General features: G+C 40.4%; 1 protein-coding gene and 2 long non-coding RNA genes across 9 annotated transcripts in view; 1 reads left to right on the top strand and 2 right to left on the bottom strand.

Moving 5' to 3' along the window:
- Positions 1 to 25,224, top strand: part of LOC117521852 (ephrin type-B receptor 1-B) — a 667,735-nt gene that overhangs the window by 316,661 nt on the left and 325,850 nt on the right. The window lies entirely within an intron of this gene.
- The window catches only part of LOC117521854, a 29,310-nt gene continuing 10,933 nt past the window's right edge, over positions 6,848 to 25,224 (bottom strand). For 3 of the 6 annotated variants that reach the window (XR_004564077.1, XR_004564076.1, XR_004564080.1), the window contains 2 exons: positions 19,695 to 19,802; positions 6,848 to 6,882 (listed from right to left, as the gene is read on the bottom strand). This is a non-coding gene — a long non-coding RNA (uncharacterized LOC117521854). Of the gene's footprint in view, positions 6,883 to 19,694; positions 19,803 to 20,782; positions 20,787 to 21,020; positions 21,252 to 23,474; positions 23,486 to 25,224 lie in introns of those variants that run through there. The other 3 variants (XR_004564078.1, XR_004564075.1, XR_004564079.1) reach the window with 3 other exon arrangements.
- Positions 21,979 to 22,327, bottom strand: LOC117521853. Its single transcript, XR_004564074.1, has 2 exons — positions 22,186 to 22,327; positions 21,979 to 22,092 (listed from the first exon to the last, which is right to left on the bottom strand). It is a non-coding gene; the product is annotated as an uncharacterized LOC117521853 (long non-coding RNA).

Genomic DNA, 25,224 nt, shown 5'->3' with positions numbered 1-25,224 from the left:
TGTTGAAGAAAACGCTCAAGAAGAGGCAGAGTGAGCATCTTTGGCTAACTGCTATAGATTAATTGATTTAGCTGTGAAGTTAATGAGCTAGATCCTTTTTAAAAGAGACAAGTGCAGAGACAGAGGAAGATAATGGTCTCCCACAAGTTGGAGAAGTAAAAGAGAAAGCTATTTATCGCGGAACATATACTTTATTCACTCAGTGACAGAATTGCAAGGTAATTGACAGGGCCTGTAACTGCTCATTTTATGACCGAAATCTGATTGTCTTCTGAGTCATGACGCACAGACAACTCGATGCACAAAACAGCTGATTAATGGTTATAAAGTCTGTAATAGAGCATTTCTGGGTGCACCATGACTGAGGGATTTTAGTGAATTTTGACACTTTACGTAGAATTTAGGGAATAACCTTGTTGTGTCTGATGATTTTTGGATGTTAATGCTGCATTTTACGGTCAAAAATTGAGTTTTACCGGCAACGCATTAGCGGAGCCAGTAAAATGGATATTTGCGACTGTAATCCAGAATTAACGTCCGCAAATGATCAGACACAAGGGGGTTATTTCCATTCTAATCTAATTCCATCATTTGCATGGTTTATTTTTCTGTAAGTTCTCAAAGGGTGTGGTCAGCTCGTCAAAGCTTACCGTAGCTTCTGACGGATTGTTTGTTGCTGTGACGCCACTCTAAACTTCACACAGTTGTATCCGCTTCTTTTATTTCTGTTTAGCACTCTTCTGGTTATTAATTGTATCTACTCTGAATGTTATTTAACAACAGTCCTGTTGTGAATCACTAGCAGCTTGCATTCGCTAGCGGTTAGCTTTCGCTAGCTAGGTCGACCCCTCCCCTCTCCATTGTTACTTTTTATAGCTGTTTCTTTTTACCCGTTTAATACTTCTGTTCGTTTTTCAGTCGAACTGCTGTGAATTTTAAGTAATTATTTTACTCCTGTGTAAAATCTTAGGAGCGGCTCTCATTTTCACTAGCGGTTAGCCTGCATTAGCTATTTCGGACCCCGTCATCATTTTTTCATTTCATTTTTTTACACTCCTGTTACTTAATTAACTGTTTAGTGTATTTTATATCTGCTGCTTTTTTACCTGTTTAATACTTCTGTTAGTTTTTCAGTGTAACTGCTGTGAATTTTAATACATTTATTTGCATCTGTATGAGCCTTAGGAGTGGTTAGCTTTGGATTTGCCAGATGTGACTTCCACTCCTGTCTCCAGGCCGAAACACTGGACTTTAATGATAGGGGATTCTATCACCCACAAAGTCAGGTTACAGATGCTGGCTGACATTAAATGTATTCCTGGGGCCAGAGCTCCCGACATTGCATCTCATCTTAGGGTGCTGATGCTGCAGAAGTGAAGACAGACAAAGGAACATGACAGGAGATATAGTCACATAGTTATTCATGTTGGCACCAATGATATCAGGATGAAGCACTCAGAGGTCACAAAAATGGACATAGAGAGGACTTGTGACCTTGCCAGAAAGATGTGTCAGCATCAATTAATAGTCTCTGGTCCCCTCCCCTCCCGGGGTTCTGATGAGGCATTTAGCAGGCTGACATTGTTAAATAGGTGGTTGGCGCAGTTTTGTAGACAGCAAGGCTTTAACTTTATTGATAACTGGCCTTCGTTCTGGGGCCGCCGTGGCTTGCTGATGCCGGACGGCCTCCACCCTACTGGGGAAGGCGCCGCCATCTTGTCTGCGAACATAGAGCTCTACAGGGAGGGTAACATTAGGAATCTACAGCAGGCCACGGAGCAGGTGATTAGAGACCCTGCAAGGCTTATGACAAATGTGGATGTGGAATCCATTAGCTTAGTGGGGAATTTAGCGCAGAAATTTCACTATGGTGACAGTGCAGTTTATTTGCCAGCGAGGGAAATTCAACAAGTTGAGACTGTGGCCTGCTTCCATAGTTGTATCCATAAAAATCATAGAGGGATATGCTTTCCAAACTTAATACCCATTACTATATTGGATGATGTTGAAATTGAGGATGGCCCAGTGGTTGTTTCAGCAATAGCAAAGATTTCGTGTCTGCTACCTACAACGCGCGTGGAATGTCTTAAACCTAAACCTACTTCTAGGCATCTTATATATGCTACTCTGGAACCACCCCTAAACCCAAACAGTTCAACTGTCAACCCCACTGAGGTCCTTAGACTGGGTCTCATTAACATAAGATCACTGTCCTCAAAATCATTGTTGATCAGTGATCTAATTATTGATCATCACTTAGATATGATTGGGCTATGTGAAACCTGGCTTAAACCTACAGCTGTCTGCCCCTTAAATGAGGCCTGCCCACCAGCATATGCATTTAGTCACGTCCCTCGTGATGCGAAGCAAGGCGGGGGTGTTGCTCTTATTTATAAATCTAGGTTTAGCTTATTAGCTGTGGGGGTTACAAATATCACTCGTTTGAGCATCTGATTCTCCGCTCTGCTCAGGATATTACACATTGGCAAGGTCAGAAGAATAGGCCTCCTGGCCCATATTCTGAATTCTTAGATGAATTTGGTGCATTCATCTCTAACTTGTCAACTAGTGTAGATAACATTCTGATCATTGGTGACTTTAACATTCATATAAATAAGCCTTTTGATCCCCTCTGCAAATCATTTATGGAAATTGTGGATGCATTAGGATTTCAGCAATGTATTCGGGATTCGACGCACATTAGTGGAAATACCCTGGATCTGGTTTTCGCACATGGTATTGCTGTCACGAATATTGACATCATGCCTCTTACATCAGTGGTGTCTGATCACTCACTTATTATTTTTACAGTTTCGCTGCCATGTTTAGTGGAACAACAACCTTATATATCATTACGGCGATGCATCAACTCCTCAACTAAGACTGAACTCGAAGCTAGACTGCCTGATGTCTTAGCTTCACATTTGACAAATACCCAGTCAGTAGACAGACTTGTGGATAGTTTAAACTCAGTGCTCAAAACTACACTCGACATTATTGCACCACCTGTGTTAAAACTGCGCTCCCCCAAATCACAGTCACCTTGGTTCAATGATTATCTGCGTGACCTCAAGCATAAAGCAAGAGGTCTAGAACGGAAATGGCGTCATTCAAAATTAGAAGTATTTCACCTTGCGTGGCGTGATGCTATCTTAGACTGTAAGCATGCATTATTGGCTACAAAGCAGACTTACTACTCTGATTTTATCAACAAAAACAAGCATAACTCAAAGTTCTTGTTCGACACGGTGGCACCACTTATGCATGGACAACCACCTGTAGTTCACTCTCCATTTTCAGCACAAGATTTCCTGGATTACTTTGGGAAGAAAATAGAAGACGTCAGGTTAAACATATCCCGGCATGCCTTAACCCAGCCACTACACCCTGCTATTGAGGTGGGCGCCACTACTGAGGTATTACCTAGATTTACAGAATTTGATAGTATCTCACTAGGCATGCTGACAAAACTCGTAATGTCAACAAAAAGCACAGCCTGTTTATTTGATCCCATACCAGCAATACTGTTTAAGGACCTGTGGCCCACTCTTGGGCCAACTGTGCTGGAAATTATTAATCTTTCTTTAACTTCTGGATCTGTTCCTAAATGTTTCAAATCTGCAGTGCCTAAACCATTACTTAAGAAACCTATTCTTGACCTCAGTGTATTGAAAAACTATTGGCCGATATCAAATCTATCATTTTTCTCTAAAATTCTGGAAAAAGTGGTGTCACGGCAGCTCACAAGCTATCTTACTGAGAATAATCTCTTTGAGCCACTGCAGTCTGCTTTTAGAAAATATCATTCCACAGAGACGGCTCTCACTAAAGGGGTGAATGATCGTCTGCTTACAATGGATTCGGACACCACTACGATTCTGTTGCTGTTAGATCTCAGTGCTGCATTTGATACAATTGATCATCATATACTACTTGATAGGCTGGAAAATCATTTTGGGATTACTGGGAGTGCCCTTGCATGGCTGACGACATACTTGACCAGTTGTTCTTACTGTGTTTTGTACAGTAACACTACCTCTAACCTTACTGACATGAAATTTGGGGTTCCACAGGGGTCTGTCTTAGGCCCCCTGCTTTTCTCCCTTTATATAGCACCCCTTGGGCACATATTGCGGCATTTTGGGATTACCTTTCACTGCTATGCAGATGATACTCAGTTATACATGCCGATAACTGCTGGTAAACTCATTCACATAAAATCCTTAGAAGATTGCCTTGCAGCAGTGAGAAGTTGGATGTCTAGAAACTTCCTACTTTTAAACTCTGATAAGACTGAAATTATGGTTCTTGGTCCAGTGAGACATCAGCATCAATTTGACAAGTTAACGCTCAGCCTCGGCTCGTGTGTCATACATCACACTGACAAAGTGAGGAACCTTGGGGTAATTTTTGATCCTTCGTTGTCCTTTGGCCTTCACATTAGAAATATTACTAGGACTGCTTTCTTCCACCTGCGAAATATAGCGAATATTTGTCCCATCCTGTCTATGGCTGATGCTGAGACCCTGATCCATGCATTTATCTCATCTAGATTGGACTACTGCAATGTTCAATTTTCTGGTTTACCTCAGTCTAGCATGGTTCAAAATGCTGCAGCCAGACTTTTGACACGAAGCAGAAAGTTTGACCACATTACACCCATTTTGGCATCCCTTCACTGGCTTCCTGTCCCAGTGAGATCAGATTTTATGGTTCTGCTACTAACCTATAAAATTATTCATGGACTGGCACCTCCCTACCTAGCTGACCTAATTAAACCTTACGTACCGGACCAGGCTTTACGTTCTCAGGGTGCAGGACTACTTTGTGTCCCTAAGGTGAATAAGAAGTCTGCGGGTCACAGAGCTTTCTCTTTTCGTGCCCCTGTTCTGTGGAATGATCTCCCTGCATCAATAATGCAGTCAGATTCTGTGGAGACTTTCAAGTCCAGACTTAAGATGCACTTATTTTCCCTTTCATATGACTAGCATACTGGTACAGTTTTGTTTTACACTTTTTACTCTTTTAATTCATTTATTAGTAATTGCAGTGGGCTGTGGCCTCAACTTTACCTAAATTCTGGGTTTTTTTTGTGAAGTTTAGGGCTAGTGATCACCTTAGTATTTCTCAGTTTTTCTTGTTGAATGCTGGAAAATTATACAGTATTTTTTTGTCTTTCTGATGCCTGATTCTATTTTTTCTCTCTGTTTAAGGTGCAGCTCCATCCAGAGATGGGAGTTGTATTCGTGTTGGCAATCCTCCTGTCCTGTGCGCCAATAGCATTTCTTGTATATTTGTCCGTGAATTGTTCTGTGAATTGTTCTGTAATTTATGTTTGTAGCATGGCCCAAGCAGAGGGTCACCCCTTTGAGTCTGGTCTGCTTGAGGTTTCTTCCTCAGAGGGAGTTTTTCCTTACCACTGTTGCTCTGTGGGTTGGTAAGGTTAGACCTTACCTGTGTGAAGCGTTTTGAGGCAACTCTGTTGTGATTTGGCGCTATATAAATGAAAAGAAATTGAAATTGAATTGTAGCAACAGCGTCTTCATGTCAAACTGGAAATTTTGTGAGCAGACCCACACATTTCTCCATCTTGTCAACTGCATTGAGTAATTCTGTATCGGAATCCATGTTTGGGACATTTGTAGAATGGCATATTTTAAGTATATCTGTCAGCCATTTTCCAAAATGAATGGCTACTATTCAGTATTTCAGGTGTATGAAATGCATCATTCTCAGAATTAAGTGCATTTGTTTCCAGAGTGTAAGGTTCCCAGTTCAAGGCCACCCCTGCCCATTCTCAATGTAATGTGGAGTTGCATCATCAGGTAGGGCATCCAGATATATATATATATATATATATATATATATATATATATATGAAAAGTTCACATGCAAAGATGTCGTAGCCCTGAGTCAAACAAGGGAGAAACCAAAGGGACTTAATAGGAAATGCGTTATTATGAACATATTTGTGCGAACAAGAAGGTTCAGTTGCAAGAACTAATGTGCTGGAACTCGTTTATTATAACAGTTTTAACTGTTATTTGTTCAGAAGCATCACTATGGTGGCCATTCTAGCAACCATTGTGACATATAACTGTGAAGACATGAGGAACATTCGGGGCAATAAGCTCAGAACAGAAACTTCTTCTTTGTTATCTGAATAAGTAAAATGTGAATACATAAAATAACACATTTTCCCATTTTTTTTCAACAAAATATTTTTTTCCTTGAAATGGTCAAACAAATTCAAGTTATAATCAAACATAGAAAAGTCAGTACATTGTCTATAATGCCAGTCATAATCTAGGCTATCTCATTAAATTGCAAACAGCCATTATGGCAATGTTTTGCAGACAGTTGCCATAAATACTGTTTGCCAATGCTGCTATATACTATTTCAAATATATACTCTTGATACCTTAAATAATACATTACTAGTAGATCCTTTGTACAAGTTCTATGACACTGATTAAAGTAGACCTGCATTGAAATAAATGTGGTCAGATTTCAGAAAGAAATAACTGATATGTATATATAAGACCCTTGTGAATGCAGTAATGTAAATCTGTAAGCCCAAATTTGTAATTCAGCGGAGAAATCTTTGTTTAAAAATGACAAATTTGCAGCTAAAATTTAGCCCTCTGTGAAAACAGTTTGCACAGCTGTATCATTTCCATGACATCAGGGACAAGACGACGCGCTCCCGCCTTCAGTCCGATCCTGCATTGAAATTGATTTTATCTGTTAGTAATGTTACTTATACACGTCCTGGTTTCAACATCCAAAAGTAAGCTGCAATGAATGTGAGATACAGATCTGTGTGCTCAGATCAGCAATGACATCAACAGCGGGCACCGTTCTTCCTCTCCCGCTCTCTGCCTCCGCTGCACTTATTAAGTCTGCGGGCTCGTTAACGAGCTCGTTAACTGCTGACGCGGGCCACTCACACCGCCCATGTCTGTTTTGCAGCCGGTGTTGTGCCAGATTCAGCACACAACACCGGCATCACCTCTCTGTCTACTGAATGGAGCTGTAGCACACTTGGCACAAGTCCTGAGATTAATTTTAGTTTTAATGCGAAGCGGCCGGTACACCTGTTGCTGCAAGGACAGACTTCTTGCGGCAAAATCCACAGCACCGCACGTCTCAGCAATCGGAGCCCCAGAACTCCATGGACGCTGAGAGAGGTTTATATATTTTTAATAACTGGGATTCTTTGCGGGTCTCGCCTCCATATCCCGCGATGGTACCAGAGGCGAAAGACAGTAGATTTTCATTGCGACACCACTCAATCAAACGGGCGTATGAAAAAGTCCCCCAAAATAATTTTCAAGCACAAATAAAAGAAATGTGTACTCACCAAACGTGCCGCAAGACAATATGAAGTTTTAAAAAAAGTAGATCCTTCTGTATAAAACAAGAAAAAGGTGCAGATGCAAACTGACGTAAATCCACAAATTACAGTTGGCGCACAATGCATGCTGGGAGAGAGGGTCTTCTCCGTGACGTCTCGGCAGCGTCCATGATGAGAGGCACAGTTTTGCGGAGGGCTAAATGTTAGCTGTAAATTTGTCATTTTTAAATGAAGATTTCTCCATTGAATGACAGATCTGGGCTTCCAGATTTACTTTACTACATTCAGAAGGATCTTATGTGTAAATGTAAGTCATTTTTTGGTCCAAAGATCTGACTGCATTTATTTCAATGCAGGTCTACTTTAAACGTTAGTCTTTCTTTTTAATGGTGTCATGTTTTGGCCCTAGTCCTGCTTGGTGTCATGTTTTGGCCCCCTGTCTTCATCTGCTTCCTTCTCTTTGTCTTTCTGTCCGGCCCCGAGTGTTGATTAGGGATGGTTATTGATTGGGTATGATGGGTATTGAAGATTTTATCTATATCGATGCCATTATCGGTTCTGCTTATCGATACCTCTTGTGAATTTTCTGTGTACTAAAAATTAGACTTTACAGGTTTTCTATGTCAACAACATTTTATTGAGTCTTAAAGTAAATAAATATGAAACTGGTCACTGGATCCTTGATCTCTGGACATCCATAGAAATAAACAAAGTCTGTAGTTTTTGTCAAAAGCATTTCCTTTCAGACATTAATGGCATAAATGTAACTCCATATGTAGCCTCTGAGTTCAGCTTTTGCTCATTGTGAGTGGAAAACAAATGTTTTAGTCGATTGCAGTGTATTGTTTGTATTACATCATTTGGAAAGAGGTGTCATTTGATTTAAAATGGCAATTTGCTTTGAAGTTATTAATTCCAACCGGACTCTAACATGACTCGGCACAGAGCGGCACAGCGTTTGGAGCTGTGCGAACAGAACGGAGGACAATTCTCGTTTCTTGCCTGCAACAAGACAAGAGTCCCAGTTAGTGGCTTTAATCTGCACTAAAGTGACTCATGATTGACATCTTTAAATGGCTTTGAGAGGAGTTAAGAAGTGGACTTGCCACTTCTGAAAAGCATTAAAGCAAAGAACCAATGAGGCAGCGGGCAGAGCACTGCTTCATTGGTTCCAGCTTCAAAGTGGGGCTGTTACAGAAATTGTTGATTACAGATCTGCTGCAGGGTCTGCAATTAACATAGAGAAATGATCATTTTCCCGACAAACAGCCTCAAAAACAGTGGCCACTCTGAAGGACGGATAAGGGAATTGTTTAAAGCAAAAAGGGTATTGATGTTGGTGGATCGAAACATTTCTTTGCGATTCTCAAAAAGAACTGATTCCCGATACCCATCCCTAGTGTTGATGTTCTGTTTTTTCCACTTAAGTCATTCTGTTATTCTTCAGCCACATCTTGAGTTCTGTTCTAGTTTAGTCTCTGTCTTTTATTTTGTGGTTGTTCAGTCATTCTGTTTTTATCATGTTTGTCTCTGGTGATTATCTGTTATACTTCTGCCACATGTTGAGTTCTGTTCTAATTTGACCAGCCTTTTATTTTCTGTTCTTTTGCAGTTCTTGCATTTGTTAATTCTGAGTTCCTTTCACAGTTGCATTTTTGGTATCTTTATTTCTTAGGTGTTTGGGATTTGTCTTGTCACTGTCACATTTACTGTTTGATATGCCCACCTGTCACTCCACTCTTGTCTCCTGTCGCGGTCGGCCACGCCTTTTTCCCTGCACCTGTTTCACTTAACGCCCTGATTACCCTCTGTATTTAAACCCCATGTGTTCCGTTGTTCAGTGCTAGTTTGTTCATATTGTGCATCCTGCCTCATTCCAAGCCTCTCTTGCTTTGTCTTCGCTCCTTGCCGTGTACAACCCTCGCTTATTTTTGACTGTGCTTTTTGTCTCAGCCTGTTAACCTGCTTCTCCGTACCTGAACCTCGCTTGTTTTCTGACCTCGTTTTTGCCACCTCCTGTGAATCTGTTTGCTCATGCTGGAACTCCGCTCATTTACTGACCACATCTCCGCCTCACGACTGTCTGTACCTCCGCCTGTCTGATTGTCATCCTGTGTACCGACATCAACCTGTTTTTGATTAAACCTTTTTTCTAATCTCTCATCTGAGTCATGAGTCTGCATGGGTGTCCACCCGCCTGCCGTGCCACGCCACCACAGTTCCTGAGAAATGGCTGCCAAGTTGGCCATAATATTGATTGTTTTGGACAAAATTACTGCCATGAACCAGTTATCCATCTTACCTAATGGTTTGAGGCAACCAACTAGTTTTGGAAAGGCAAATCTAATGATAATGATACATCCCGTATAACTGCAACACTGAATGGTACCCATTTTCAAAAATGGCTGGCATGAATCTCCTGGGCAAAGTTCCAGAGGGCTCAATTTCCAGATGTAAAGACATTAGTCAGCATGTGCACCATATTTGGTGCTTTTAGGCAAAGCTGAACAGCTGGTCTGATATTTTTTGACTGCCACTGGACAGCTACATTTACATACCGGTGTGCACATCACACTTTAAGTGCCAGCAAGTTCATAGTTTCCTTTTTGTCTGTAATCACACTTTATCCTGTGCAAGACATCTGTTATTTTTGTATATTTTGTGTGTTTGATATTTTGTTTTTAGATTCTATGTTTGCACCTTAGGCTGTGAGAAACATTTTGTTCCCATCTACCCTGTGTATAGAAATGACAGCTTGAACTTGAAGTTGAAATTCTCCATGACATCACCAAGATATGAAAGACTGATATTCACCTGTGATTTTTTTTTTTTCGTTTTGATTATATCTGTACTTGCAACAATTTAGCTGAATTGTAGCTGAAATGCATCAGAGCTAAGGTTTACAAAAGACATTTTCAGGGAAAATGTTGAGTTGGCTCAAACTTGCAAACATGGGTTCACTTTTTCATCCTTTAAACCGCAGAATGCATCTCAGAATTTATTGTTGTTGCTCATCTTTCGGCTGCCCCTGGTGATTCAGGGTCACCACAGAATCTGAATCAAATTTATTCCCAAGTAAGTTCTCACATACAAAGAATTTGATGTGGTGTCATTGGTGCATAAACAACAGTAAAAATAAAAGGAAAAATACTTCTGTAAGAAGTGAAGGAGTCAAATAAACAAATGGGCAAAACTATGTTCACTGTCAAATAAATCTAACATACTGGAATGGGGCTGTGCAAGGCATGCAGATGTACAGTACCTTTCAGTGCCGGGATGATCAATTTGTACTTTGTGAGAGTGGGGGGGGGGGGGGAATGGGGATCTCTGGCATTATTTATAAGTCTAGCTGCGGGCGGAAAGAAGCTGTTTTTGTGTCTTGACGTTTTAGTCCTGATGGACCGCAGCCGTCTACCAGAGGGGAGGGTGACAAAAAGTATGTGTCCTAGGTGAGAGGGATTGGCCACTATCTTCTATGCTCTCCTCAGGGCCCTGGGGGTGTACAGGTCCTGTAGGGATGGCAGATTGCAGTTGATCATCGCTGCATGGATGATACGCTGCAGTCTGCTCCTGTCCTTAGCAGGGACAGCAGTGTACCAGATGGTGATGGAGGAGGAGATGATTCAGTGATGGCAGTGTAGACATCAGCCATCATTGTTTGATGTCCCCTAAACCGCTCAAACTAGACACTTATGTCAGGGAAAAAAAAAAAAATCACAAAGTCTAAGGTGACAATGGAGATAGTTCAAAATTGCATTATTATTAAAGGGACAATGTATGTGCTGTGACAATCACATCACAAAAATTCAGCAAATCTTTGACTGAATTGCAGCCTGGTCCATTTTTTAACAACTTCAATATACTTTTTTCTTATATTATGATTTTTGGCATTAGAGCTGTGTTACACTGCACAGAAGATTTTTTTTTTTCTTTTTTTAGATACTTGTCATGGTCGGGCTATTTTTAGACATGTGCAAAACTGTCAGTTGCAGTGAAAAATAAGCCAACAGTGAGACAAAATACAACTGAATGATTAAATATTACATTATAATAGATTAGAATCTGCAGAATTAGGCATGTTGCAGATAATTTGACATCAAAATTACATTCCAACAGTTTCCGAGATATCTCATGAAGCAGGACATACATATGAGTCACTCATGAAAAGGTTCAGTGAAATTTCACAGTGAGATAGGCCTTCGGTCAAGGATGTATTGATTAAATTTTTGACCACACGTGACTCTACAATTATCTTTAGTTAACATTTTTCATGATTTAGCAGAAGATTGTTGTACTTTGGCAGATGTACGCTTTCTGGGAGCATGCTAATTCAGATTAATCCTTCAATGAGTGTATTTTCTGACTTTGTCTCTTTACTTTTGCTGGTTCTGTATGCAGGTTGTACCATACTGCAATCAGTTTCAAAGAAATTCACATTATTGGATTACTTCAGTTGACTGATTTCATCCTTAATCGTATAAGTCTGTCTCTGTGTCTTTCTCTCTCTCCCCTTTTTTTTCCCAGGTAGTTGGCACTGGGCACTCAGCCTGGTCAGTCTGCTGTTAGGTTTTGATTACAATGTAGACTGTAGTGCAAGCACATGTTACTGCCCGCTGAGCGGTGATAGTTTCGAAGGATGGCTTTCTGTAATACCTTACCAGCCAGGGATGGATTGGCACAGTGGAGTTTCATGGAATACCAGTGTCTCCTCACCTTCTCTTTCAGATTCCTCTGCTCCTCTCAGACCACACCTCTGTCTGAATGTCTTTATATGTATATATATAAAGAGCACAGACATATACGTACATGTGTAGGTGTGCAATCACACAACAAATGCGCAGTGCTCGTGCATGCACTTTCACTCAGCCAGATTGCCCAGTCGGCTGGTCTGTCATTGGCCGGCTGTTCAAAGGGAAAGTGTGGGCCAAAAAAAAAAAAATACTGTCTGTAAGGTTACCATGGTAACAGCCTGCCCAGGGGTGTAGGCTGTCTGCTAAATTGTGTGCTGGTTGTTAGGACTCATAAAAACACACACAGAGCTTCATTTTAACAGAGCATCCATACCTACTGTGAATTAATGGCCAGATTCATGCTCTGTTTGCAGACTTATTGTCCCTTAATGCAGTATGGTATTGTGTGTCATGCATATAGAGCCATATTTATTTTGTTTGTCTGACAGTTGTTTTTTATTCCTGAGTTACAGCTGTTATGCCCTCTGTTGGTTGATTCAGTTTCGCTAACATTTTTTCCCTGCAGGATTATAGTGATGTATATGTAGAAATATTTTACCAGTGTCTCTGAAAGGGCATTTAAATAACTGTATTCATTAGATTTTTATCTCCCCAGTATGAAATACAGGGGATATAGTGATCAGCATGTCCGTCCATCCATCTGTCTGAAGATTTTTGCTTGTTCGTGCTATATCTCAACAACCAGTTGACCAATTTCATTAATATTTAGCATAAGAGTGTACTTTGGTGATCCCCCGAAACCCGTCGATTATGGTGACCTTAGGGTCAATTTCAAGGTCACAGCGAGATATTCAAAATATTATCTGTCTACTGTTGTCATTGACACTTTATATTACTGCTTTGTGGGGACCGGGGGTTATGTCATCTCCTGATGACTCCTTTTAAAACAAGCCACAGTGACCACCAGATCTATGCCTTGGAAATGAAAGGACCCAACAAGGAAGCTCATTTCAAAATGCTTGTAATTTTATACAGTACATATTGTATATTGAGAGCAGAGGTGTCATAATCATCCCCTTTGAAAGTTCATTAATTTAAGATGGATTGTGGGCCTAGGGCCAGAAGTAAGGTTTAATGATGTATTAATTGCATACATTAAATATTTTTATTCCAGAGAAAATTGATATTCTACATCTCCAATAAAATGTCAGAATTATAAATTATATTAATTTAACAATTTTAAGTTAACAACAAAAATAATTTGTTAATTCCTCTGGCTGGCAAAAATAAATTGAGTATATACAAAACATGGTCCACCCTGTGACAGACCAGCATCCTGTCCAGGGTGTATCCTGCCTCATGCCCAATGACTGCTGGGATTGACTCCAGCACCGCCAATACCCTTGTTTGGAGTAAAGCCCCTTTCACACCAGGGCCAACGTAGAATTGCGTATTGTGGTGTATCATCTATGCTGAGTTATGCAGCTCTACGCCAAGTTTAAGCAGCTCTATGCCCAGTTTTTGCTCTCTACACAGCAGTATGCTGAGGCCTACGTGAGGAGGATGCAAAATATTAAACCTGTTTTTTTTTTTTGCTGATCAAACTTGAATAAGCGCTGTGACTCTTTAACAGCACCTTCGCTGTTGGTGTGATCATCAGATGACCTGATCAATCAGGTCCTGACTTTTAAAGTGCTGTTGTCTGGTCCGATCCACTGTGCAGATCTGTGTGCATATAGATCAGTGAATCCACGTGCTCTCGTTCATCCAGACTAGAACAATAAAGTCCACTTCATCATCAGATTGATCACGCTGTGGTTCAGACTCTGATGACGTGTGCTGCGTTTTGATCGTCTTCATGCAGTTCAAAAAAAAGAGAGACTTGACACGATGTTCCAAGATGCCTGATTATTTTGATCCACTAAATAAATACAATAACTACACCACACACTAACCACACATGCTAAAACACTGCACCACACACACTAAAACACACTCCAAGCATGGAAAATGACACACAACTTTCAAAACTGATTGCTGTTTGGTTTTCACTCCACATGAAATGGCACTTCTCTCCTCTCAGCAACCAAATTACATGGATTAGGGATCATTGTTTATTTGGAAATATATTTTAGACCAATGATAAAGAAAACTTTGTATTTTCTTTTTTTACTTGTTTGCTGTCACAGACAGAGAAACACAGAAGACAAGTCCCATTCGCAAAACGCGCGCACACACACACCCACCCCCTGTGGGTTGTCATCGAACACACGTGGAATTGATTATTTTGATTGGTTTTCCACCAATGGTAACATCCCTCTCTCCTGCTGCAGTTGAGGGAGTTGTATTTCATTCCAGCCCTCTCACTCCTCCAGCAGAATAAGGAAATGAGTCCTTTTTGCTGCAGGTTCCTGCAAAACATGCAGGGAATATGAGAATATTATCCCAAAAAAACCTAGTGTAAATTATTAATCATAATTCAAGTTATACTTGGCCTATTAACACAATTTAAAAAGTGGTGTGGAGGTTGAATTCCACACGTTCAAAACACATTCAAACAGACACTCAGAGTGGAGCAGATTCTTTGCTACATCCGCTTAATTAGGTCATGTGACTTTTTACGCCCTGGCATGTCAGTCGACTCCACGGGTTAATATACTCTCTCTCCCTCAATGCTCATTGTTTAACTTGACCATCTCCAGCATTTTTGCCAGCACAGTTGAGCATAGAGGGCCCCTATGTTGTGATTTGGATCCCGTAGGCTGTGATTTGGGCCCCTATGCACATGCACTAAACAGTTGTGTGCACATTCCAGCCGTTTGTGGCTGGAACACGCATATGCGCACAGCTGTTCCAGTCTCAAACGGCTGGAATGGCGGTGTGCACACACACAGAATCATCATGAATGTTTTGTTTTGATTTTGTTTAAAGCACCAAGGTCAGAGTTTGCTTCATTTTTCTTTTGTTAGTTTTGGCTTTGGTTCGTTCCTTTATGCACTGTTGATACACAGGTTTTTCTGTGATGGGAGAAGTGCAGGATCATTCATCCACCTTTTTTTTTTTGACAATTTGTGACTTTGTGACTTTTTTTCCTTTGTTCAGCTATCATTCTGTGCCATGTGACTGGGCCTGTATGCAGACAGAATTTGTATTGTGGTGATCAGCGTGAATTGACTTTAGCAGCTGAGACAGCTAACCTGAGCAGTTGAGACGATTACTGTCCAGCAAGATGTGCTTTATTTTGCCACTTTATTTTTTTATTACTATTTTAATCTGACTGAGCTGGCTAGCATGGTGATGTACAAGTTAGTTGAATCTAAAAATGTCACAAAAGTTCAGTATTATTGAAAATACCCATGTTCCTGTCCAGAGTAAAACCATTTAAAATGTAAAAAAAAAAAAAAAAAAATTACATCACTAAATCCTTTTACCACTTTCCTGCACACAGTAGCAACCACGAGAGGATGTTCCATACTTATCATAGAAAAACATTGATTTGTTACAACACTACTATACAGTATTGTTTAACAACTGATTGCAAATTATGCCTATGTGGATTTTGTGGTTGTTTTTAAAACAGTTTTAACTTTAATGTGAACGGTAGCATGGAGAGATTAGTTGTGAAGATACCATGGCATGGAGGTCAAACAGCACACCCATATTGGATTACATAAACAAAGCAAGAGTGCACCCAACAAGTCATCACCTTTTATTTTCTTTCATGTTTCTATGATACATTCTGTGTAGTTGTAGCTTGGGGAAATAGGGAAGCCACACACAACGGGGCATCCTGCTTTCGCTTGCCGGCAGTGATTACTAGTCAAGGAAATCAAATGGAGGATCTGTTGAAACAACAGAGGCTAAATTGGTGTGACCATTTTGCATTAAGTATTCAGCACTAATTTACTTTTTAACCAGAAACTAAAACTTTGGTTCTGATGGTTGTCTGATGGACACCTTATAGCTTAATATTTCTCTGTGATTTCACACACCTTGTAACTGCTGGTCCAATATATAATACGAGGTCTATTAGAAAAGTATCCGACCTTATTATTTTTTTCAAAAACCATATGGATTTGAATCACGTGTGATTACATCAGACATGCTTGAACCCTCGTGGGCATGCGAGAGGTTTTTCATGCCTGTCGGTTACGTCATTCGCCTGTGGGCAGTCTTTGAGTGAGGAGTCGCCCACCCTCTCGTCGATTTTTTTCATTGTTTAGGAATGGCTCAGAGACTGCTGCTTTCTTTGAGAAAAATTTTTTCAAAACTGTAAGGCACAACTGAATGGACACCATTCGATAAATTCAGCTGATTTTCGGTAAAAATTTTAACGGCTGATGAGAGATTTTTGTCTGGTACTGTCACCGTAAGGACAGCCCACGGTGCCTGACGGCGATCTGCGCTTCGAGGCGGCAGCGTCTCACCGTTTCAAGTTGAAAACTTCCACATTTCAGGCTCTGTTGACCCAGTAAGTCGTCAGAGAACAGAGAACTTTCAGAAGAAGTCGGCATGAGGAGTTTATTCGGACATTCCATTGTTAACGGACATTTTGTAATGAAAGAACGTGTGGGCAGAGTCGCATGTCGGGCCGGACCCGACCGCGGGGGGTCGCGACAGGAAAAACACCTCCGTTGGAAACCTTAACGGACAAGTTGGAACATGCCCAAGCTGTTAAACAACTTCTCAGTTACTCACTTGTTGAAAGCCATCAAAAGCCGCCTGAATTTTACAAATGGTTTTCAACACGGAGGTGTTTTTCCTGTCGTGGCGCACACAGATTCGCCGAGTCGTCACGGAAACGACTCGGCGAATTTGCGCACACATCTTTCATTAAAAAACGTCCTTAAACAGTGGAATGTCCGCATAAAGTCCTCATGCCGGCCTCTTCTGAATCTTCTCTGTTCTCTCACGACGTCCTGGGTGAATTAAGCCTTAAATTAGGATGTTTTCAGCTCGAAACAGGCCGACGACGGCGCCTGGAAGAGCTGCGCGACGTCCTGCTCCGTGGGAAGTCCTTACACCGACAGAAACACCCCATAATCTCTCATCAGCCGTTAAACTTTTCACCGAAAACAGCTTAATTTCTCGAATAGTGTCCACTCGGATATTCCTCACAGGTCCAGAAAAAATTTTGATAAAGCAACGCGCTCCGTCTCGGCAGCGTGTGAAACAAAGGAATTCAGCCGAGAGGGCGGGACCACATCTCACTCAAGGCCTGCCCACAGGGAAATGACGTCACTGACACCCGTGAAAAAACTCACGCATGCGCACGAGGGTTCAAGCATGATTGGTGTAATCGCACGTCATTCAAATCCATATAGTTAAAAAAAAAATAAAAGGGTCGGTTTATTATCTAATAGACCTCGTATATATGCTGGTGCTCTGGCAGTGTTTCATTGCACTGGGTGGACTGCATTGTCCTGGTCTAACCAGTTGTAAATGGATAGCGAATTGGCTGGGGAAAATAATACAGTATCCAGGCATAAGTATTGGTGAGATGGGCTCTGAAGAACATGTTGTGCTTGCATCCTCCAGACAAGTATGCCTGCTGAGTGGAGATGTCTCTGTTGCAGCCTCCAGTGGTGTTGCCTCTTCAGCGGCAGCAATATTCACAGTTGTTTCACGGGCGAGCAGTGTAATGAGAAATCTGTTTTGTGCATGTGCACAAAAGTGTTGAACATGAAAAGGCAGTCGTATTTTTCTTTTATCCTGTTTGTATAATGCCATTTTAAGTTTTTCTAGTCCTCGTTTAACTATAATCAGATACATTCAAATAATATGTGTTGCCTAACTGGTTTTCTAAGGTAGTCTAATTGGAGGATATTTTCCTTAAGGGGTTTAGGTATTGTTCATTGGAGGTTTCTGCAGCGTCAGATGTAGTTGCATTAGTGGGTTTAGAGGACACCTGTGTCAAGATGAATCGTATTTGGCGAGGAGCGCAGAGGCAGGGAAAACTTCAGGAGAGTGGTGTGCATGTGAATTTAAGCATTTGAGTGGGTGCACTCTAAAAAAGAATATAATGGTTCAGCTTAATTCAATTAAGGTAACAATTTGCATTGATCATTTTACGAAATTCCAACTAAAATCTTTCAGTAAATCCAACAAGAATTTTAATTTTAGAAAAAGTTATTTAAGGATAACCAGCTTAAATTCAATAAAATGGTTAATGTTAAATTAAGGTGAACCAACTTAAATTCAATAAAATGGTTAATGTTAAATTAAGGTGAACCAACTTAAATTTAATAAAATGGTTAATGTTAAATTAAGGTGAACCAACATAAACTTAATAAAATGGTTAATGTTAAATTAAGGTGAACCAACTTAAATTTAATAAAATGGTTAATGTTAAATTAAGGTGAACCAACATAAACTTAATAAAATGGTTAATGTTAAATTAAGGTGAACCAACTTCATTTTAATAAAATGGTCATGTCAAATTAAGGTGAACCAACTTCATTTTAATAAAATGGCTAATCGTAAATTAAGTTGTCAATTTACTTAATTGAAGCTATTCTAGCTCATTTGTTTAGCATTTATCATCACAAATATCAGTTTTCCCCTCAATTTCATATCAATACCATTGATTTATAAACATTAATATAATTCAGTCAGTTTAATGGTCAAACTTGTTTATTATCAAAAAAAAAAAAAGAAAAGAAAAAGCCAACTTGTCCAACTGTTTGCCATCAAATAAACGTGGAAGATCTATAAATGCACAGCAAACTCTTGTTTGCTATGAAACACACACACAAATTCAAATTATTGAGATTTGGATGACTGCTCTCCTGAACTAAATTAAATGACTCACTCTCTGCATATTAAAGAACAAGTAAAAATAACAGTCATGCAAAAAGGAATGCATAATAGAATGTTGCTGGTGTTTGGAAAAAAATACATCATGGCAATACTTGTTCTCAGTGAAGAATATTGAACACATAAATTCCAAAAAAAGAACACAGCTAAAATTGATGCAGTTTTTTCTTAATCCTTTTGGTAGTAAGTTTTTGCTGAAATGGCTTCAGAGACATGTTGATTCGGCTTTGATGCTTCCTAGATTGTAGTTTGTGCTTGTTGTAAAACTATAATGCATTGTAGTTACATACTGTTTAGTCTTTTCTACAGTGAGGCAAAAGAGTATTTATTCAGTCGCCAATTGTGCAAGTTGTCCCACTTAAAAAGATGAGAAAGACCTGTAATTTTCATCATAGGTTCTCAACTATGAGATACACAAAGAGGGGGAAAATAAAATATACAGAAAATCACATTGTCTGATTTTAAAGAATTTATTTGTAATTATGCTGAAAATAAGCATTTGGTGCATAAAGAAAGTTATGGCTCAAAACTTCATGATACATGGCCCAATTCATTCTTTCCCTTATATAGATCAGTCGTCCTGGTCCTTTGCAGAAAAACAGCCCCAAAGCAGGATGTTTCCACCCCCATGCTTCACAGTAGGTATGGTGTTCTATGGATGCAACCCAGCATTCTTTCTCCTCCAAACACAACAAATTATTTTTAACAAAAAGTTCTATTGTGGTTTCATCTGACCATATGACATTCTCCCAATCCTCTTCTGGATCATCCTAATGTTCTCTAGCAAACTTCAGACGGGCCTGGACATGTACTGGGGACATGTCTGGCACTGCGTCATTCACTTGGTGTCCCCAAGTGATCCGTGTAAAGGAAAGAATGAATGGGGCCATATATCGTGAAATTTTGAGTGAAAACCTGTGTATTTGGTCCATAACTTTCTGTTCAATCAGACAATGTGATCTTCTGGATTTTTTTTTCTCGTTTGTCTCTTGTTGAGGAAAACCTATGATGCAAATTACAGGCCTCTCTCATCTTTTTAAGTGGGAGAACTTGCGCAATTGGTGATTGACTGAATACTTTTTTGCCCCACTATATGTATTTTAGTGGAGGTCTAAATATTGATAACTCCTCAAAAGTACAAAAAATAAAAAATGTTCAAAATTATCATTAAATTAAATTATTGTGCTGTAACTGCATTGTTTTAGCTGTGTGTGTTAATCAATAACCCCTGGCAAATAAGGTGCTGTATGTTGTACCAAGAACGAACATAAATATAACAGCCAACATTACAGAAATAGAGTGCAGCCTATTTTTAGTACAGCAGTTACTTTTAAGAGACATTACCTTGGGACTATCTCTCAGAGCATCCAGCTCAAGGAATATCTTTTGAAATGCCTCAAAAGTGCTTTTTAGTTCTTTTGGATAGCACAGGTTGAGTGCATACATAAGCCCATGAGCAAGGCACATGCTCTTGGGACAGTCAGGCCATCCAGGACTTCTTCTCCCTCAATCACCACTGTTGCATTGGCTGGTTCAGATGACCCTCTGCTCACACAATCTTCACGACTTCATCACCATCCTGGCATAAGAAGGTCAGAATCAATGTCAGTTTTTTTTTTGGTCATATGTAAAAACAAGAATGTACAGTGTGTCTCAACTTCAGGATTAAACCTGGGCTTTGGGGATGGCCACTGAGAAGCAAAACAAACCATTTTAATGGCATACTTTTTGACACAAACACTGTTCACAAAGGCTTGTTCAAACTTACTTTCACTTTAGGGCAATAACGAAACTTACTGAATATATCACTGATCATCCTGATTTTCTTTCCTATCATTCAGGGTGCACTGTTTGCCATCCCTAAATACAGCCCAGCTAAATCCTAAGTTATCCGTTCAAGTGTTGATTACCTACCAACTGTTCTTTGAAGAGATCCTGTTCCTGTTCTCTCAGGTACACAATTAAGCTACGGATTGCAGCTTCTCTCCTCCTTTCTACAGACGGTTTCCTGTAATACAAGAAAATTAAATAAAAAAATAATAAATCTATCTTAAAAGAAATAATGTGCAAACCAAAAACTATATTTATTCATCATTGTATTTACTTTTGTGTTGGAAGTGTTGAATGAATAACTATGAAGACATTTGAAAGACAACTATTATGTATTAATTTATGATCCATCCATCCATTTTCTTCCGCTTATCCGGGGCCAGGTCATGAGGACAGCAGTCTGAGCAGAGTAGCCCAGACTTCCCGATCCGCAAACACTTCCTCCAGCCCTTCCGGGGGAACACCAAGGCATTCCCAGGCCAGCCGAGAGACGTAGTCTCTCCAGCACATCCTAGGTCTTCCCCGGGGCCTCCCCCCGAAGGGAGGTGCATGGAACGCCTTCCCAGGAAGGCGTCCAGGGGGCATCCAGAAAAGATGCCCGAGACAATTGACAGACGGATCGGTGCAGCGTCTGCAGTGATGCGGTCGCAGTATCGGACCGTTGTGGTGAAGAGGGAGCTGAGCAGGAAGGCGAAGCTCTCGATTTACCAGCTGAGATGAGTTTCTTTCGCAGGGTGGCTGGGCACTCCCTTCGAGATAGGGTGAGGAGCCCAGTCACCCTGTGAAAGTAACTCATCTCGGCCACTTGTATCTGTGATCTCGTTGAACCATGGCCTCAGATTTGGAGGTGCTGATTTTCATCCTGGTCGCCCCACATTTGGCTGCAAACTGCCCCAGTGCACGCTGAAGGTCCTGGTTCAACGAAGCCAACAGAACCACATTATCCACAAACAGCAGAGATGAGATCCTGAAGCTGCCAAACTGGACTCCCTCCGCCCCCTGGCTGTGCCTAGAAATTCTGTCCATAAAAATAATAAACAGAACTGGTGACAAAGGGCAGCCCTGGGAACAGGTCCGACTTACTGCCGGCAATGCGAACCAGACTCCGGTCATACAGGGAACGGACAGCCATCAGCAAAGGACTTAATTTATGATATATTTACTTAAATATCCCATCAACACCTCCTAAGAAATCAAGTGATTTGATGTATTTTAAATGAACTGTGTTACATTCATTTATACCTCTAGCAGCATTTTCTTTATGTGCTGAATCTTCATTTTTGCAGCTCCTCCTCTTGAGGACACCAGTGCCATTATTTTCGGGGTATACTGGTCCAGTTTTGCCATGAATGTTGTCTCAAGGCCAACAGTGGTGAGCCTTCTGAATTCTTCATTTATCTATATAAAACACAAATAAATAGACAATTTGTTAATGTAGAAAATTGACTGACATGGCACATACTGTAAACCATTTTATGAAACAATTTTAACCTGAGTTGCATCGAAAAGACCAGGCCATCGGTCTCTCAAGTCACGATTGATGGTGCTGAATGACAACTTCCTGCCTGCGAATGGAGAATGTTTTGCCATTTTCTCACTGATGACCAGGCAGTTGCTCCTCTTCTTTACTTCATCAGGAGCTCCAATCTTACATTTTCCAAAGTTCCTTCCGATTCTCCTTGTGGGTGAGGACGGTAAATAGTTCACCTCTGCCCTTTTTGGCTTTTGATATTCTTTGCGGGTGCTTCTCATGTGCTCGCTTCTTTTTGAGAGAGTTCACGTCAAGCTCAGGACATCCAAGCCCTCTCAATTTAGATCTATAGCTGGCCATTTAGATTTCAGTCTTTGTTGCCATGCGCTAGCATCCATTATATGACCCTGGTTCTTTAAGGCAAGGATGGTTTCTGTAATTAGTGCCTCAGCAACATCGGCCTGAACAACTGCGCACTGTGGGGTAGGCAACATACAGCAATATTGCTTTCAGCCAGTTTCTCAAGGATGTCTGTAAGGATTGTGGCAAAGTTGAGCTGAATTCCATCTTTCTTAAAATTTCATTTCCTGAGGCCAGCACAAGCTCCGTGTCATCTGCAAAATTAGGTACTGGAACATTCAGTGGGGCCAACGCTGTGTACGTCTAGTTACATGTTCTAGTGATGAAAGAATCAGTGTGTCTTGTGATCCAGAAGAGCAGGCGCTGCCTAGCAGGATGGACAGAGATCTCTGAATTAGGAAGTGCAGGTTACCTGATGTACTCTCAAAGGAACTGTCAACATCAGAAAGGTTAGAGTAACAGTAGGAGCCTCAACAATGGGAACCACCTGAATGGTATCCTTGTCCTTGATGTCACTTATTGAGGTAAGAGAAAAATATTCCTCTCCAAGTCAGCATCCTTATAAGCAAGGTAAAGTTCCATCAAGTGCAAATTCTCTCTCACAAAAGACTCAAGTTCATCCACAGTATCAGGGATTCCAGGGGTAAGTCCAGTTTGCGAATTTCATGGTCCTGAAGAATGATGCGAATTTGGCTTGAGGAGACATCAGGGTATCTATAAGAGAAAACATATCAGTTTGGATTATAGAATACATTCATACGCATCCATAATCATTCAGTATGGGAGAAGCAATATGACCAACAAAAGTTACTCCAGATAAATAACAAGCTTAGACTTGTCATTACATTTATCATATAACTAGTATGCATGAGGGGGTACTGGATTACACTGTACATTTTGTTATCATGCAACTTCACACCAAGTCTTAATTTTGTGTCCATAAGTATACTTCTATAGACCCTACCCACAACAACAAAACAAAAATCCTATGGATTGCCTTATACTTTGACTAAATAATAAGGCAACAACAAGGGGTGGAAGAAAGCTTTGACATTTTTGCCCTGAAGAATAATTGTAATGAAAATAAAACTACAAAGAACTACCATCTTGTGTCCATCTAAGATATTATGGACCTCATATTTACAAGTACTACTCCAGATGACGTTTACAGCCTCCCATCTTGGCAAGAGTAATCAAGAGCTAACATCCTCTCCTTCTCAGCTAGAATTAATGTGGTCTGGGTTTAAAAGCCATACCATGCTTCTGGTAAATTGAGACACTAGTATTGCCTAATGTTTGATTATAGACTGAACAATATCACACTTTGAAAAATATTGGAATACACACATCGAAGGAGTTGTATAATGTCACTCACTACACCTGCAAATGAAACTTATCATTTGTGCTCAAGTGTGGGGCAAGCACATTCTTTAAAAAAAAAAACAGCAACTTTTTTTGCGGAATTAGACAGTAACCCCATATACAGGGAAGGATGATGCAATTTTTGAGGTCTCATCTATAAACTCAAACAAATGACAAGGTATACTGACCCCGTTCCCGTCTATGGTACAAAAATGTAGCACTTCTGGGTCACCATGAGCTTCCCTGCAACACTGTATGCTGCCATGGGGAAGATGTCAAACAACTCACTAGGTTCAATGAGTTTGACACTTCTTGTGTTTTCAAGCTCATAGCTTCTAAGATGCTCAATATACCATGAATTTAAACATTTCACAATGAAGCCAACCTTCCCATTTACAACAACAAGCTGTATCAGTTCTACAAAATCTGGCAGACCACCTGTTGAACCATGTGCCAAGATCATACCAGTGGAGTAACTGGTGCCATTGTAGCAAACTGTGTTTGCCATGTGAACAAATGATTCTCCAGGAAATTTTGATTCAACTGCTTTCTTAATGTCTTCCCTCAGCACAGTCAAATCCACTGTTGACAATTTTGCTACCTGTAGAGGTTGAACAGTTTTACTGCCATGTAGATGGTATGCGATCATTAACTGATGCTTCACTGCAAGAGACAACAGAATGTTTCGGAAGCAAAGAGTATGCCTGACCGCACGCTTAAAAAAGCTGTGCTTAGCTTCAAAGCGCATAGTCCACAAAGACACAAGTGGACCAAAAGCCTTTATCAGATGTGGGTAGTGTTCAAGAAAATGATGCTTTGGAATGAGTCTTTCCTGAGGGAAAACCTCCAGGAATCTGTGTCGATGCTCTGAAATCTTGCTGTCAAGGAAACAAATAGTGAGATCTGTATGAACAGGAGAAAGGACAAGTTCAACTATGTCCTTAAGGTTCAGAAGGATCAGCCAAGCTGGTTCATTCTCAGGGATTCTTTCTCCTACTATCAGGGGAAGGAGGTGAAGCAAAGCCCAGTTTTCATGGGCATTCCCACCAACAGTTTTTCTTGCAGCAAAGGTCAGTGGAACTGGTTGTGGTGCATCCGTTCTATCTGCCCATCTATATGGGAACTCTTTGATTAGTTTATTTAATTCATCCAGTGTGAAATATTTCCTTTTGATTAAGGCATTTAGACATAGTGCTAACTCTAAGGGAAGAATACCTTGAAAGAGATCATGAAGCAAATCAGGTGGGTAGCCAGATAAAACATTGAAATATTTTAGTTTAGCAGTCAGTGGGCACTGTCCCTTTACTCCATAACAATGAGATGCACTTGTATCTCTC

Source organism: Thalassophryne amazonica, chromosome 12 (genome assembly GCF_902500255.1).
Source record: "Thalassophryne amazonica chromosome 12, fThaAma1.1, whole genome shotgun sequence".
Classification (NCBI taxonomy): domain Eukaryota; kingdom Metazoa; phylum Chordata; class Actinopteri; order Batrachoidiformes; family Batrachoididae; genus Thalassophryne; species Thalassophryne amazonica.
Note: the sequence above shows the minus strand (reverse complement) of the source record. Positions and strands in the feature narration are given on the sequence as shown.